The sequence below is a fragment of the Coffea eugenioides genome, chromosome 11, assembly GCF_003713205.1.
Source record: "Coffea eugenioides isolate CCC68of chromosome 11, Ceug_1.0, whole genome shotgun sequence".
NCBI lineage: Eukaryota > Viridiplantae > Streptophyta > Magnoliopsida > Gentianales > Rubiaceae > Coffea > Coffea eugenioides.
Genome location: NC_040045.1, coordinates 19,203,074 through 19,218,315, shown reverse-complemented (window position 1 = coordinate 19,218,315; position 15,242 = coordinate 19,203,074).

Below are 15,242 nucleotides of genomic sequence, written 5' to 3'. Positions count from 1 at the left end.
TCTCACGGTTACGGGCCTTAGAGGTGTCATTCACAGCCTTGGTGTCCTTCTTGAAGCCCTCGGCCTTAGCTTCAATTCGTGAGGCTCCACCCAAAGCTCCCATAGTCGATTTCTCCTCTTTCTTAGGTGGATATGATCGCCAATTTGAACTAACTGGTGTACTAGTTAGTCGTGTAGTACCCCTCCTCTTGAGGCGGTGTTCCACCTTTGAAGCTTTATCTACCATGTCTGTGATCTCCACGTAGTGGTGCAACTCCACCACTTCAGTAATCTTTGGTCTTAATCCACTAAGGAACCTAGCCATTGTCGCTTCCTTATCCTCCACCACATCCGCACGTAGCATGGCTATTTCCATCTCCTTGAAATAGTCATCTACACTTCGAGAACCTTGACTCAAATTTTGTAACTTCTGATAAAGGTCTCGGTGGTAGTGACTTGTGATGAATATTTTCCTCATCAACCTGCAAAGTTCATGCCATGTTGTCACAGCTGGTTCTCCACATCTCCTTCGGCTAAGTCGCACTTGGTCCCACCAAATGATGACATAATTCGTGAATTCAAGAGTGGCAAGTTTCACCTTTTGATCATCCCTATATTCTTGACATTCGAAGACCATCTCAATGCGCTTTTCCCACTCCAAGTAGGCATCTGGATCGGATTTCCCTTGGAATGAAGGGATTTTGATTTTGATCCCCTTGAGGGCATCATCACTCCTCCTTTGGTCTTATTGAGCATACCTAGGCCATCGGTCGTCCTCTTCTCCTTCATGAGTAGGGCCGGATTCCTCCCTATTGCTCCCCCCATGAACTGAATTACTCCTTAGTTGATGGTTCTCAAGTTGATCTATTCGTTCATGTACTGATTCAAGGGAAATGTCCAGCCTCTATTGGAACTCACTTACCAAGGCCTCCATGCTAAGCTTATTGTCAAAAGTATGAGAACCCATGCTAAGGTAACCTGCAAAAAGAAGTTAGCAAAGAAACAAATATATATTTCCTCTCACGCTTCCTTACGTGTTTACACTCAACACTCGTGTTTTCACTCAAAGATTATTCACTCTAATGATCTCACAAATGACTCTTATTGGCCGTTGTTTGCTCCTCTTGAAGAAATCAGAAAATTTCCTCCAAGAAGCTTCAATGTCGACGTTCAATCACAAATCAAACAAGAATGAAGCAAGGGTAAAACTGGAACAAATTCAAGTTTATGACACACTTGAGATGCTGTTTTATGACTCAAATACTATAGGAAACAACTCTAAGATGATCGACACAAGAGACAACACAAGACTCAAAAGCTGAAATTTAGAATCCTAGAAATACTCTACCCGAAACTGGAACTTTTTGAGCTGCTATTTTGCTGAGTTTCTGGTTAGTATTTTGGAGGGTAAATGGTCCTTTTAGGGTGTTCAAATAATGTAAGAATCAGTCCTCAAATTTCAGTCAAATCAGTTTGCAAAAACTAGCTCAACCGATTTTAGAAACTCAAGAATTCAAGAGCGGTTTAGATAAGGTCTTTGTGGCGGTTTAGGCTTGGCTTTGGAAACTGATTTAGGTGTTTTTGGGGCTGTCCAGGTCGGTTAGGGTCTTTGGAAACCAATCAAGAATTGGAAACTCAAGATTTGGAAACCAACCAAGATTTGGAAACTCAAGATTTGGAAACCTGATTTCCTTGAGCCGATTTCCTCTCTTCCTTCTTTTTTTTTTTTCTCTTTTCGTTGTTTTGTTTCTTTTTCTTTTGTCTTTTTCATTTCTTTCTTTGTGCTTTGTTCAAGATTTTGGCTCTTCAAAGAACACAAATTCAGGTCAAGTCAACAATATCAAGAAACGGATGCAAGGTTATGCAAGCTTTCAAGAAAACCCTAGTTCTTGATTTATTGTTTCAAGAACTTTCAAAACAAGTCTTGGTGGTCCAAGAACTTCAAGAATCTTGTTCAAGAAGCTCAAGAACTTCCCCAAATTATGTTGTGGTGTCCAAGGTTTGCAAGAACAACAACCAAACTCAAAAAATATAGGCAAAACAGAATTTCAGCAATGCTCAATAGAAAATTCCAGTAACTTGAACACGCAAAATAAGGTACGTGACTTTCTTCTTCTTTTTTTTGACTCTAACAATTCAAACACAACACTAACAGACTGAAGAATGAACTTTGGACAGAAAACACACGAAAATACTGAAATAATTCTAGAAAACAAATTTGGACAGCACACCAACAAAACAAAATTCGGACTTCACAAGAAAACCCCACAAAACCCTAATGACCTAGCAACGAAATTTAAGGGATAAAACGGACTCAAAACAATAACAAGGATATAACGTGATACCTCTTTAACTAACTCTGATTACCAACTAATACGAACGTCGCCAACTTGTGATGAAACCCATAAGAGACAAGTTCACAGGAGCTAGAGGAATCGGAGCACGCGAGGGGCTGGATGAACCTTGACCCATTAATCATGTGGCTAACGAACCTTGGTATAGGGTAGATGACGCCACAATCTAGTGTGATTCTAGATTGATAGGTATAACTTGAAAATCCTAGGGAATTAGTCTAAGATATTCAAGAGAAGGTCACAAGAAACCAATGAGGGAACTCTCAAGTTTAGTATTAATCGAAATCTGCCAAAAAATACAAATAACAGCCCTATTTATACTACTACTAGGCACAAGAAAATCAAGAGGAATTAAACTTCAAGTGAGGCCCAAAACCCTAGCTAATTCTCGGCCCAAACTAGCAAGGCTAATTCGAACATCCTCAAGCTCACAAACAAGCTCTTTATTCGGTCCTATGCTCAACATGAGCTCATTGATCTAGTCCAACAACTACTAATTAAATATTTAAACTCTAAATAACTACGCGATTAACCACACCACTCCAATGAGGGTCATGGCCTTCAAGCATGGCTCCCTTCATCGAGCAAGGCCTATATCAAGATGATTTGTCTTTCATCCTCATACGTAAGGCCTCCCAACTTGCGCTTAGACAGCTTGAATTAGAAGTTGGAGCGTCTCTTTCATTTTCTTGGCACGTGCTCATGTGGCGGGACCGAGGGGCACCATCACTTGATCTACTTGCATGGTTTGAACTGCACTTCCATTCGCATCAGTGCAGGCTTTTCTTGTAATTGAATCTGGATAGGTTCAATCACCAACTCATCTAGATGTTGAATCATTGAAGATAAAGTGGCCAAAGTATCAGCAAAATCATTTCGAACACATGGAATATGCCTGAACTCCAAATTTCTGAATTTGTTTGTCAAATCCAATAAATTGCAATGATATGGCAGAATCTTTGAATCTCAAGTTATCCATTCTTTGAGTGTTTGATGCACGAGCAGATCGGAATCACTGAATACTATTAAATCTTTGATCTCTATCTCCAACGCCATTTTTAGTCCAAAAATGCAAACTTCATAATCAGCCATATTGTTAGTGCAGAAAAAATCGCAGTTTAGCTGAACCGAGATAATGTTTTCCTTCAGGCGATACTAGAACAACTCCGATCCCAGTTCCGAAAGAATTTGAAGTACCATCAAAGAATAGTCTCCACTCAGGGCATTGTTCATTCATATCTTCCGTTGTACCAATAAACAGGACCTCCTCATCCGGAAAATAAGTGTGAAGCGGTTGATAATCATCTTCCCTTAGATTTTTAGCCAAATGATCTGCTATAACCTGCCCCTTGATTGCCTTTTGCGTGGTGAAGATGATATCGAATTCAGAAAGGATCATTTGCCATTTAGCCATACGTCCGGTCGGCATTGATTTTTCCAATAAGTATTTCAAAGGATCTGAACGAGAGATAAGATAGGTGGTGTGACTAAACAAATAATGCCTTAGTTTCTGAGCTACTCAGGCCAATGCACAGCAACTCCTTTCAAGAAATGAGTATTTTGCCTCATAAGATGTGAACTTCTTGCTAAGATAATAAATGGCTTGTTCTCTTTTCCTAGAATCATCATGTTGCCCCAAAACACATCCCACAGCCTCATCGAGAATAAACAGATACATAATCAAAGATCGGCCCGGCTTGGGTGGCACTAAGACCGGAGGATGCAACAAGTAATGCTTGATCTTATGAAAAACTTGCTGGCATTTTTCACTCCAATACAATGGCACATTCTTCAATAATTTAAACAAAGGCTCATATGTAGAAAGTCAATTGAGTAATGAACCTACCAATGAAATTAATCTTTCTCAAGAAACTCTTCACATCCTTTTGTGTATTTGGCACTGGCATCTCACGAATTGCTTTAATCTTTGTCGGATCTATCTCTATGCCTTTTTTACTGACAATGAACCCCAATAATTTTGCCGGCAGGAGCCCCAAAAGCGTACTTCGTAGGATTTAATTTCAAATTATATCTTCTCAATCTTTCAAATAACTTTTTCAAATCAACCAAATGATCCTCCACTTTCTTGGATTTGATTATGATGTCTCCATATAAACTTCCATCTCCTTATGAATCATATCGTGGAACAAAGTGGTCATGATCTTTTGATAAGTAGCTTCAGTATTTTTCAATCCGAATGGCATTATTCGGTAGCAAAATGTTCCCCATGGAATGATAAAAGCAGTTTTCTCTCTATCCTCTTCTGCCATTAGAATTTGATGGTATCCGGTGAAACAATCGCCAAAAGACTCGATCTCATGCCCTGCGGTGTTGTCCAAAAGGATATGTATATTTGGCAAGAAAAAATCATCCTTCGGACTAACCTTGTTCAAATCTCGGTAGTCAACACATACCCTCACTTCTCCACTTTTCTTCGGGACAAGGACTAGATTTGAAAGCCAAATAGGACAATGAAATACCATGATAATCCTGGCATTGAGTTGCTTCTCAATTTGCTCATTGATTTTGAGACTTATGTCCGATTTAAATTTGCGAGGCTTCTATTTCATCGGTGAAAAATTTGGATCCGTTGGCAATTTGCGAACCACTATATCTGTTGAAATGCCTATCATGTTATCATAGGACCAAGCAAACACATCTTTAAATATGGTCAACAATTCAATCATCTCTTTTTTCTGCTTCTTATTCAAATAAATACTAATTTTTATCTCCTTGACCTCGATTTCAGTGCCAATATTAATGATTTCAGTTTCTTTTAAATTCGATTTGGGTTTCTATTCATATTGTTTAAGATTCTTTAACAAAGACTCAGATTCTTCCTCGTTATCGCTCTCGTGTTGAATTTCTGATTCCATAATTTCGAATTCGTGAGAGATATCGAAATTACAATTATCAAATTCCAGAATAGTGATATCCAAAGGGTCAATGTGTTTTATTTTTGGTCATCTGAAAAAGAATGAGATAGATACAACAATGCATAAGTAAAACAATTGAAAAATGAACACTGTGCATTTTATTGAATTTCAAATAAAAGACAAAATGTCATAATACGCTACTTAACAAAAGATACGCTACTTAACATAAGACTTGTATTGAAAAGACATTTGATTCAAAACTATTTTCAAAACTAAAAGGCAAAAGATGAACAATGCAAATGATTTCTTTCATAACTCTCAACCAAAAGCAATCTCCTAGGTTTATCGAAATTCCATTCGGGAGGGAAGAAAATCAATGGTCCAATTCTTTATTGCTTCCCTAGAGACCTCTAAAAATTCTAAATTCTCTGACGGCTCACCCTCGTAAATAACCCCCACGAACAGTTTAGACAAACTGATATCCACCTCATCGATCGGGTCCAATTCAGATCTGATTACTTCCGATGGATGGGAAAAAGTGTAGTGCAATGGTGGGATACTATTGACAATTTGCTTTCCTTCTTTTTCCGCTCTCTTGTGATCCAGCATTTTTTTCTTATCCCTGGAAGTAGGTTGAAACTTTAGTCCAAAGGTATCCTTTTTTTTCTTGAGACTCTATTGGTTCTAGAATTCCCTGCAAGTTATGCTCGAGACCCTTGCCTATCTCGTATTCTCCTCGAATAATTTCTTTAGCCATCATAACGCTGGCTTCTGGCAAATTCATTCCCACCACTGACTTGTCTTTAGATACCCAACCTACTGAAACAATATCAGCCACATGGTGAGAAGAAACCAAAGCTTTTCTACTACCTTCCTCTTTTGGTCCGGAATTGACGATCATAGTGCAATCATCCTCTGCAAACACTGTGATTAATTGCTCATGTACCACAAACCTCAACATCTGATGGAGCGAAAATGGTATAGCACCCGAAATGTGAATCCAAGGTCGTCCAAGTAGAATATTATAAATATTTGAGAAATTCATGACTTGGCATATGACTTGGAATTGAGCAGGTCCTATTTCCAGTACTAAGTTCACTTCTCCAATTGATTCTCTTTTTGCACCATCAAATCCCCTCACCACAGTTGCAGACGACCGAAGTTTAGTTTCTTGAAATTCCAATTTAACCAAAGTATTCCATGGACAGATATTCAAAGCAGATCCATTGTGTATCAAAACTCTCGACAACAACTTCCCATTACAATAGATTGAGATATACAATGCCCTGTTATGTCCAATTCCTTCAGAAGTTAAATCTTCATCAGAAAAAGTCATCTGATTTGAAGCAAAAATATATTCGACTACATGGGTGAATTTGTTAATCGGAATATTCTTAAGCACTTGAGAGTCAGTTAACACCTTGAGTAGAGTTTCTCTATGAAGTTCTGAAATTAAGAATAGATTCAACATAGAAATTTGGGCGGACATTTTATCCAATTGCTCGATCACTTTATACTCACTTTTCTTCAACATCCTACGGAAATTGAATGCCTCTTCTTCAATCACAACTGGTCTTGTTAGCGCGGCATTTTCCTTTACTTTTGATGGCTAGTTAACTGCAGTTTCACTTATGATTCTTCCAGATCTAGTGACGGTGGCCACCTTCTTCTTTGGCACTTCTTCTCCTCCAATTAATAAAATAGGCTTACTATAGTTCCATGGGACTTCTTGTAGGTTAAGAACAGGTGCTTATTCAGGCAATTTGAGTACCACAAACTCTGAAAGCTCACATTCAAAAGGTATCACATCTAAAATAAAAGGATCAGCATTTTTCTTGACCCTAGGGCTCACTTTTCCAATATGAATGGCTCTCCAATGACCCCTATTATCCCAACTTCATCTACGATGTATTGAGTAGGTTCCTCGATCTCCTCGTCAATGGTAATAATTCCAACAGTATCCTTATGTGCAGGAAGAGGGTTCTTGCTAAAACTCGATCCTTGTTCATCTCTCCTTCTTAAAACTATGTCTCCGGCCTCAATCATGTCTTGAATTTTATGCTTAAGTGCCAACAATTGGCAGTAGAATGTCCAGGAGCTCCAGAATGATAAGCATAAAAAGATTGAGGATCATAACCAAGGGAAAATCCTCTAGGATAGATTTTAGGAGGTATCTTATCAATTTTTCCTGCGGCTTTGAGCTGTTCATATAACTGATCAATGGGCTGACTTAGATTGGTGAAAGTTCTGTATGGGGTTGGATTTTGGGTGTCATTGGTTTGATGATAGTTGTAGTTCTGGTTGGCTGGTGAAGCAGGTCTTGGATTATAAGGAAGGCGAGGTCTAGTTTGAAAATTAGGTGGAGAAATATAAAATGGTATTGTGGGTGTGTTTGGGTAATTTGGTTAAGGTCGAGAATGGTTAATAGTGGTATGATAAACAGGTCGAGGGCGTGGATGGTATGGGTAACGGAATGGATAGGTGGGATATTATTGGTATCTAGGTCGGGAAGAAAGGCCTTGGTCCCAAACAAATGCAGCTTCCCCCTCTTTCTTTTTGAACTGAGATTTCTTGCTATTGTTGTTTTGATTTTACAAAGTTTCTAATTGCGATTTCAAAGCTGACACATTAACAATCTTTCATGCTCTTATGAACTCATCATACTCCTCCAATTTGTTAATAATTGCTGCAAATGAGCATCCAGTCATGCGAAAAATTTTCTCAAAATATGGCGGGTCATGAGTTTTGATAAACGTACGAACAATTTCTTCTTCATTCATAGGAGGTTCCACCTTGGCAGCCAATTTCCTCCATCGCTTTGCATATGCCTTGTGAATCTCAGATGGCTTCCTTTTAGTACCCTCAAGTGTGGTCCTCGTCGGAGCAAACTCGCAATTATACTTATATTGTCTTACAAAAGTAGTTGACAAATCCAACCATGTTCTCATCTTTTCAGGCTTCAAATTAGAGTACCAATTCAGTGCATCACCTTCTAAGCTTACGGGAAACAATCGAACTGGCAAATTCTCGTCATCTACTGGCTTTTCTAATTTGTTTGCAAACATTCGGAGATGTGTCTTGGGACTGCCCGTTCCGTCATACTTGCTAAATTTGGGTATTTAAAAACCAACAAGAAGTTGCATATCAGGAAATAGGCACAATTCATTATAGTTCAAACCTCCTTGTTTGCTCAAGCCTTGGCTCTTCCTTATGAATTCGTCAAACTGATCCAACCTCTTTAATAGATTCTTGTCAATTGGCGCGGAGGATTCCCCTACTTCAACTTTTCCTTGTGCAGCGGTGTCGAGCGTGAATGGTTCTGCAATGGAATAATAATATGGTTCTTGAGATTCAAATGGCATGTTCAGATTAACAGGTGGGTAATTTTGAGAAACTTGAGTGTGATGATGATTGATTTGGATATTGGATGTATAAGTATGTGGTAGGCCAAATGTGGGATAAGTGAAAGATTTCTCAGGTGAATTTACGAAATGTGGAGCAAAAGGGGTTTGAGTATGAGGTATGGGTAGTGGTTGAGGTTCAGGTTAACTAGCAGGTAAGGGATCATGTTGGACACCGCTACTGCTACCAGCAACCAATTGATCAATAATGCGCCGTTGTGCGGTCATCTCCATGCTTAACTCATTGAATTTGGTTAACACTTCGCTCAGTTGAGCTCCCAGATTTGCAAGGTCGGCTGATGGTGTCGTTGCAAACCTATCGGATGATTCAGGATATGCACTCATGTTTATGCTATTTCTCGAAACTCGGCTACGCTATCGTGTAATGATGAGGCTTCTTTGTGTAGCTATATTTGCAATTTTCTGAAAATTTAGGAAGAATCTATTTGGATTCCCCTCTTTATTAATTGCTGACAAAAAGAAAGAAAAAGAAAAAGATGCGAGTTAGTAAAAATTAAAGCAATTCGGATGCATATCCTATTGAGAAACCCTTTTTATGCCAAGGGTAGGTCTAACATGATTCAACACCTTCCATATGACGCCCCACCTTCTCCTTAAGGCGAACCAAAGGGTATCGGCGAGACGTCTGCCCAACTCTCGCCAGGACTCGGTACAATTCTAATTCAAACTTAAAATTAAATAACCAATAATAAAAGTCGAACTGAAAAGGAGTCGCTTCCATACATAAGTATTCAATCTTACATTACAATTAGTCAAAATACATCAACTTCCCCAAAATATACAACTTTCAAAAGATGTCGAGTCCAATACATTCAAAACCCTAATCAAAAGACCATCAAGTCGGGTTTTTCGCAATTCCTTCCATTTCAACAACTGTTAAGGAAAACAAATCTAACGGGGTGAGCGAATACTCGTGAGACCAAGAAAATCATGCAAGCACGTAATTCAAGTAGCAATAAACTCATACGAGAAATAAAGCTATAACATTCGAGTAATTCACAAAATAATACAAAACATACTTGATAAGGATACGGGAGATCTCAGGAGTTAGGTTCCACTTGGTTTGCCGAGTCTTGATCATATACCTCCGCGTGATGACACTCCGTCATCCGGGGAGGTATTTTTAGTCCGTAGAACACCGTTTTACTTCACGAATCCCGTTCGCCGTTACACCTCCTGTTCCGGGCCCGCTCATCATTTAGAAGGCGATACTAATCGAGTATGCCAAGCGAGATCTCTCAAATAGATCAAGTTTTACGCATAATCTCATGGTTCACCAAGCTTCTCGACCAAGCCCATGCCGACTCAAGTTACAAGGTTAGCCTATGAGTTTGGGCGTCCCTCGAATACAAATATAACTATAAGTCGATGAGCAGCGCTCCATTCGACGATTCCAAATACGAATCACGAATACGAATCATAGCCATACGAATATAAGTCAATGAGACAACGCTCCAATCGACGGTTTCAAGTATAATGCACATAGCCAAATTTGAATATAATTTTCATTTGAAACAGAATGAGTGTGATAAAGTACACACTAGACTCAAAAATTCCAAATTCACATAATTGATGCAAAACAATTCACGTACTTAACCACATAACATGCACTTGACAATCACCAAGTCAAAACAAAAGTGATTGAGAAAGTCTTTAACGATCCGTTTCGGGATTCTCTTCGAGACCTTCTTGATCGCCTGAAGAAAAACGACCAACAATCACTCTCACATATTCACAAATTCCTTATCAAACAAAGAAGAACGCACACTTGCTTTAAAATTCAAGTCAATGTCTTTATAAGAGTTTCACTTTATCGAAAGTCAAGATTCAAAAGTGAGAATTTTAAAGTTACTAAGGAAACTCATATCCTCCATGAAATCGGGTTCAAAACGCTATATCAATATCAAGATAAGAAGTCAAGTTCCCAAAATTTCATTTTCTAAGAAATCGGCAAATTTCAACTTTGCGCGTCAAATTTAGAAAAATCAGATCTTGCACTCAGTAGGTCCAAAATTGAAAAAATTAGTACCATTGGAAACTAGATCTAAAGTACTAAAATTCCCTAGAAGATACTTTTACAAGATTCTAAACGGAAGTCGTTCAAATTTCAGCTCAAAGTGGCTGATTTGAGCATACAAGACAGTTTTGGTCATGTTTTTCGGCAAACTTTGAAAATTCGGCAAAATTCACAGAAAGTGAACTAGCCTCTAAAATTCATAGCACAACAAGAGCTCCAAACAGGGTTTTGAACAAAATAAACGGAACTAAATTCGGAGTTTTGAGTATCAAGATATAGCAGTTCAAAGTCGGTAAATTTTCACTACTAAACAGTGAAATTTCCAGATTTAAAAGTAAACTTTGGCACATCATTTGAGTATCGAAATGGTCTTAGAATAACACTAAATTTGGTACAATTAAACTTCCATATGAGGACTACTCCTCTATCAAATTTCACGTAAAAACCCGTTCGGGAAGGTAGTTATCAAAACTAACAAAGTTCAAGAAATTTCCAAAGCAAATCTGTCTTCTTGCTTTCTTTTCCTTTTCAAACACTTTGCACCATGAAATCAGTTCCATTTTGGTTCATTTGTGAAACCAAGGTCCAAGAAACATTTCATAGCAATTTATAGTTGGTTGACATCAAAATTTAAAAGTAAAACATTTCACAAACAACTAAACCAGTCGGCCAGCAAAAAGAAGGGTTTTCCAGCTTTGCCGCAGTTTGGAAATTGAACCATATTTCACTCAATACAACTTGGAATTGAGAATGGTTTGTGGTGTTGGAAACTAGAATCATAAGGCTACATTTTCATCAGAACAAATAGTTTTCAAAATCAATTCATAAGTGAGAGAAAATAGAGCCACAAAATACAGCTTCTACCTTTCTCTCGGATAGACCATCAGAACAGGACATCAACTTTTCCGAATCACTACGGCTCTCAAATTTTGCTCAACCAATTCAAATTATTTTTAGTAGAAACTTTCCACACACAATATACCACATATATACATCAGTTTCACAGTCATTTGAGCATCAAAAAATTCGAAATATAGGCAAGGTAAAAACAGGACATATTCGGCCATCATCCAAGCGCAATCTTCCTTCAATTTTTCCGTCGTTTCTCACCATAATCTTTTCATCTACACACATAACAATCATATTCAAGCAATTACACCTCAAGCCCTCTACCTAGAGGTCACCACAAGACCGCTAGCCCAATATTTAAAACAGGACAGATTACACCTCAAGTCCGCTAGCCTAATCCATGTGTAGGGTTCAAACCCTTTGCGAATAAAGCTCCAATCTTGTAGAAAATGGAAAGGTTCAAGGTTGATGAATACTAACTCTTAGTTTTGTGAAGAAACCAAAAATTTTGACCGAAAATCTCCCAAGAAAACCCGCAAGAAGGTGTCTTCCTCCAAGTTTAAGTGAATCTTCAAGTGGTTTCGAAGTTGGTTGCACTTTGAGAGGTGAAATGGAAGCAAAAATTGAAGTGAAATGGAGAGAGCTTTTCTTCTTCTTCTCCTTGAGGTTCAGCCGGCTATGGAGGTGAGGAGAGAGAGAGTGTTTGATGAATGAAGCTTCTCTGGGACGCTTAAGTGATTTGTGGTTAAAATTTGTGCAAAAGTCAACTAGGAATAGTACGTGCGCGCGGGTACCGTACCACCGTTTTCTCTCTCGGTTGCTTCACTTGTGCACTAAACCTCCAAATGTAATTCTTTTAACACTATAATTATTCACTATTAGTAGTCTATAATAAATTTCTTAAATCTCCACTTAGTCGAATCAACGTGAAATACGCGAATCTCCGATTCATGCACGATAAGGCAGAAATTTGAACTCACTCACCTCTAATCCCTCAATTAACTTTTCTTAGTCTACTATTGATCATTCTTAATTCTCCAAGATTATTGCACTCTCGAATCAAATATTATCTCGAAAAGCGTGTACTTGCTATTTTTCGCTAAACGAGCGTCCGAAAAATTAAATTTGCTAACGGGACGTTTAAAAAATATAAGTAAGGCATTGTTCCATGTAAATGGATGTAAAATGGCTGAAATAAATTATTCGGACAAAACGGGTAAATAAATATTTAAATAAACCAGTAAAATAAGATAAAAATAAGAAAATTTTCGGGTCCTCACATTCCAAATTTCGAATTTTATAAACATTATTTACATCATTCCTCGGAGACGGTCTCGTACAAAATCATTAAACTTTTTCAACCTATCTATTACAACATTTTTGGATTCTCTGGTATAGGGATTCCTCATGTGTTCCACTTGATCGTATAGTTTCCCACATTTTCTCTTCAATTCTTAGTGTTTCTCTCGCATCTTTTCACATGCCCCCTTATGTTTCTCTACCATCTCTTTGCTAGTTTTGACGGACTCTTTTAGTTGTAAATTTTCTCTGTCTTTAGCTTCAATAATGGCCATCAATCTCTTGACCTCCTCGGATGGTTCGTCTTGTGATTCTTGCGTACCCAAACCCTTAAGCCAATCCTCATAATGCGGAGTTACTAAACCCTTTTGCTTGAGTTCCGGAATGTACTTGATGTGCTCGTCGTCGAACAATGTCCCCCAGGTCTCAATGATAGGAATCTTCATCGGAATTTCACTTGGACACATCCTTTTGTCAAAAACAATGGTGAATTCGATTAAATCAAATGTATACAGCAATTCTTGAATGCGGCCCAACTGTCGGAGAAATCTCTTCGAAGTATAAGCCATGATACCGTGGGTGCCTAGCAATGGAATGAACTCTGATGCTTTGGTGCGAAGTATGGGTTTAACACAATTAGTCCAATCTAAAACTCATCTAACATTCTGATCAGGCAAGTTTTTTAAGAAATCCACATACTCGGATGCATTACTCAGCAAACCATTTCCATTAACCCTCTTGTGATGCGTGACTATCCAATTATGCCCAGACATTGGCAGACTATCAGGAATAGGCGATCGTCTCATAAAGTGCTCCATAGCCCGCATGTGCAGAACTGAATTTGATCCATGAAAGACTTTTCCACTCCTTTGGCAAGTAGTGCAAGCTACAAAGATATTGGCTAAGATAGTTGGAACAATAAAGCATTGCCTATCTTTTATCCCTAGAAACAAATCAAACATGACTTTGGTGAGTTTAAAATCTATCTTCTTGTCTTTTCTCAGGAAAAGGTAAGTCCGGCCATAACCAATTCATATATCCACAGTTTTTTACGCTCCCACATTGCCTCGGACGTAAATGAAAAATCTCCTAGGTGCCTCTCGAACCCATTTCTCAATGCAAATCGGTCGAATAGGAACTTCACATCTATGCTTTGGTTAAACCCTTGTATTACGGATTTCTTTAACCCAATGAAATGGCAGAAATCGGCCTTGTTAGATACAAACGGAAATATTACAGTGGTACCATGAATTGGTAAATTAAGAAGGCCAGATACCTCCTCAATTGTCACGGTTATTTCCTTCTTGCTTAGTCTAAATATGGAGCAAATAGGGTCTCACAAATGTATCAAAGCCTCTACCAAGTAGCCATTTGATTTGATATCCTTAAAATATCTGATTAATCCTAAGTGAGAGGCTACTTGGTTAATTTCACTAGGTGAAAGCAATGCGGACCACCTCTGCACCTCAATCGGTGCTACTAACATTTGTTGGACTCGTCGAGGGCGTTCCATCTAGAGACAAGAAATTGGTATCAAGTACCTTACCTATAGATCCCACTTTTCCGGTTAAACTGGAATTTAAACGTGAAAATCTCAAAAGAGGGTTAAATACCCATGGGAATATAGGGTTAGCTTATTCTTAATATGGGATTCTCTAAATGGCATTCCTTCTAAAGTTTATGTATGATGCCAATTTATCAAAACAATTGAATATGCAATTTGAAATGAAAACATGACCTAAAGGGACCCTTGGTATGTCAGGGTGGGCCTAAAATGATGTGCAATGTTATGGCATTTGTAGACACCAAATTTTGAAATAATTTGTATGCTTCGTTTTAGTGATAATTCTTATCTGTTGATTTTTGTTAATTTCATGATTTTGTTTTAGAAAGTTCGCATTTTAGTTCATTATTGTTTGTTTAGCCCTTTTAGGTGTCATTTTATTTTAGTTTTATTCATTTTTTAGTTTTTAGTTGTTTTTAGTTAGTTTTTATTCTTTTAAGTTTTAGCGTAGAATTGTTAGGAAAAAAGAGAAAAAAGAAGGAAAATATTCAAGAAGTATGCTGAGTTGTTTGATACAATGTTTTCTTACAGAAAAAGGAAAAAAAGGAAAAAAGAGAAATAAAGGAAAAGAAAGGAAAAAGGAAAAGAAAAACATGGTTTAGTGCATATTAGCTTATTTTGGAAAAAAAATGAAAAGTTTGAAAATTGAAGGAAAAGCTTTTTAGTGTAATAGAAATTATTACTTTTTGATACGTTTTAACTATTTTCAAAGAAAAGAAAAATTTCAAAAAAATATTAATTTAGGGGAAAGTTGGTTTTATTTCAGGTTACAAGCATTTTGTGATTGCATTTTATTTTTGTTTCTATTATTGTTATTATTTATATTTTATCATTTTTGCACTATTTAAAAAAAAAAAAAATTGATACGCGACTTGCAAGCTG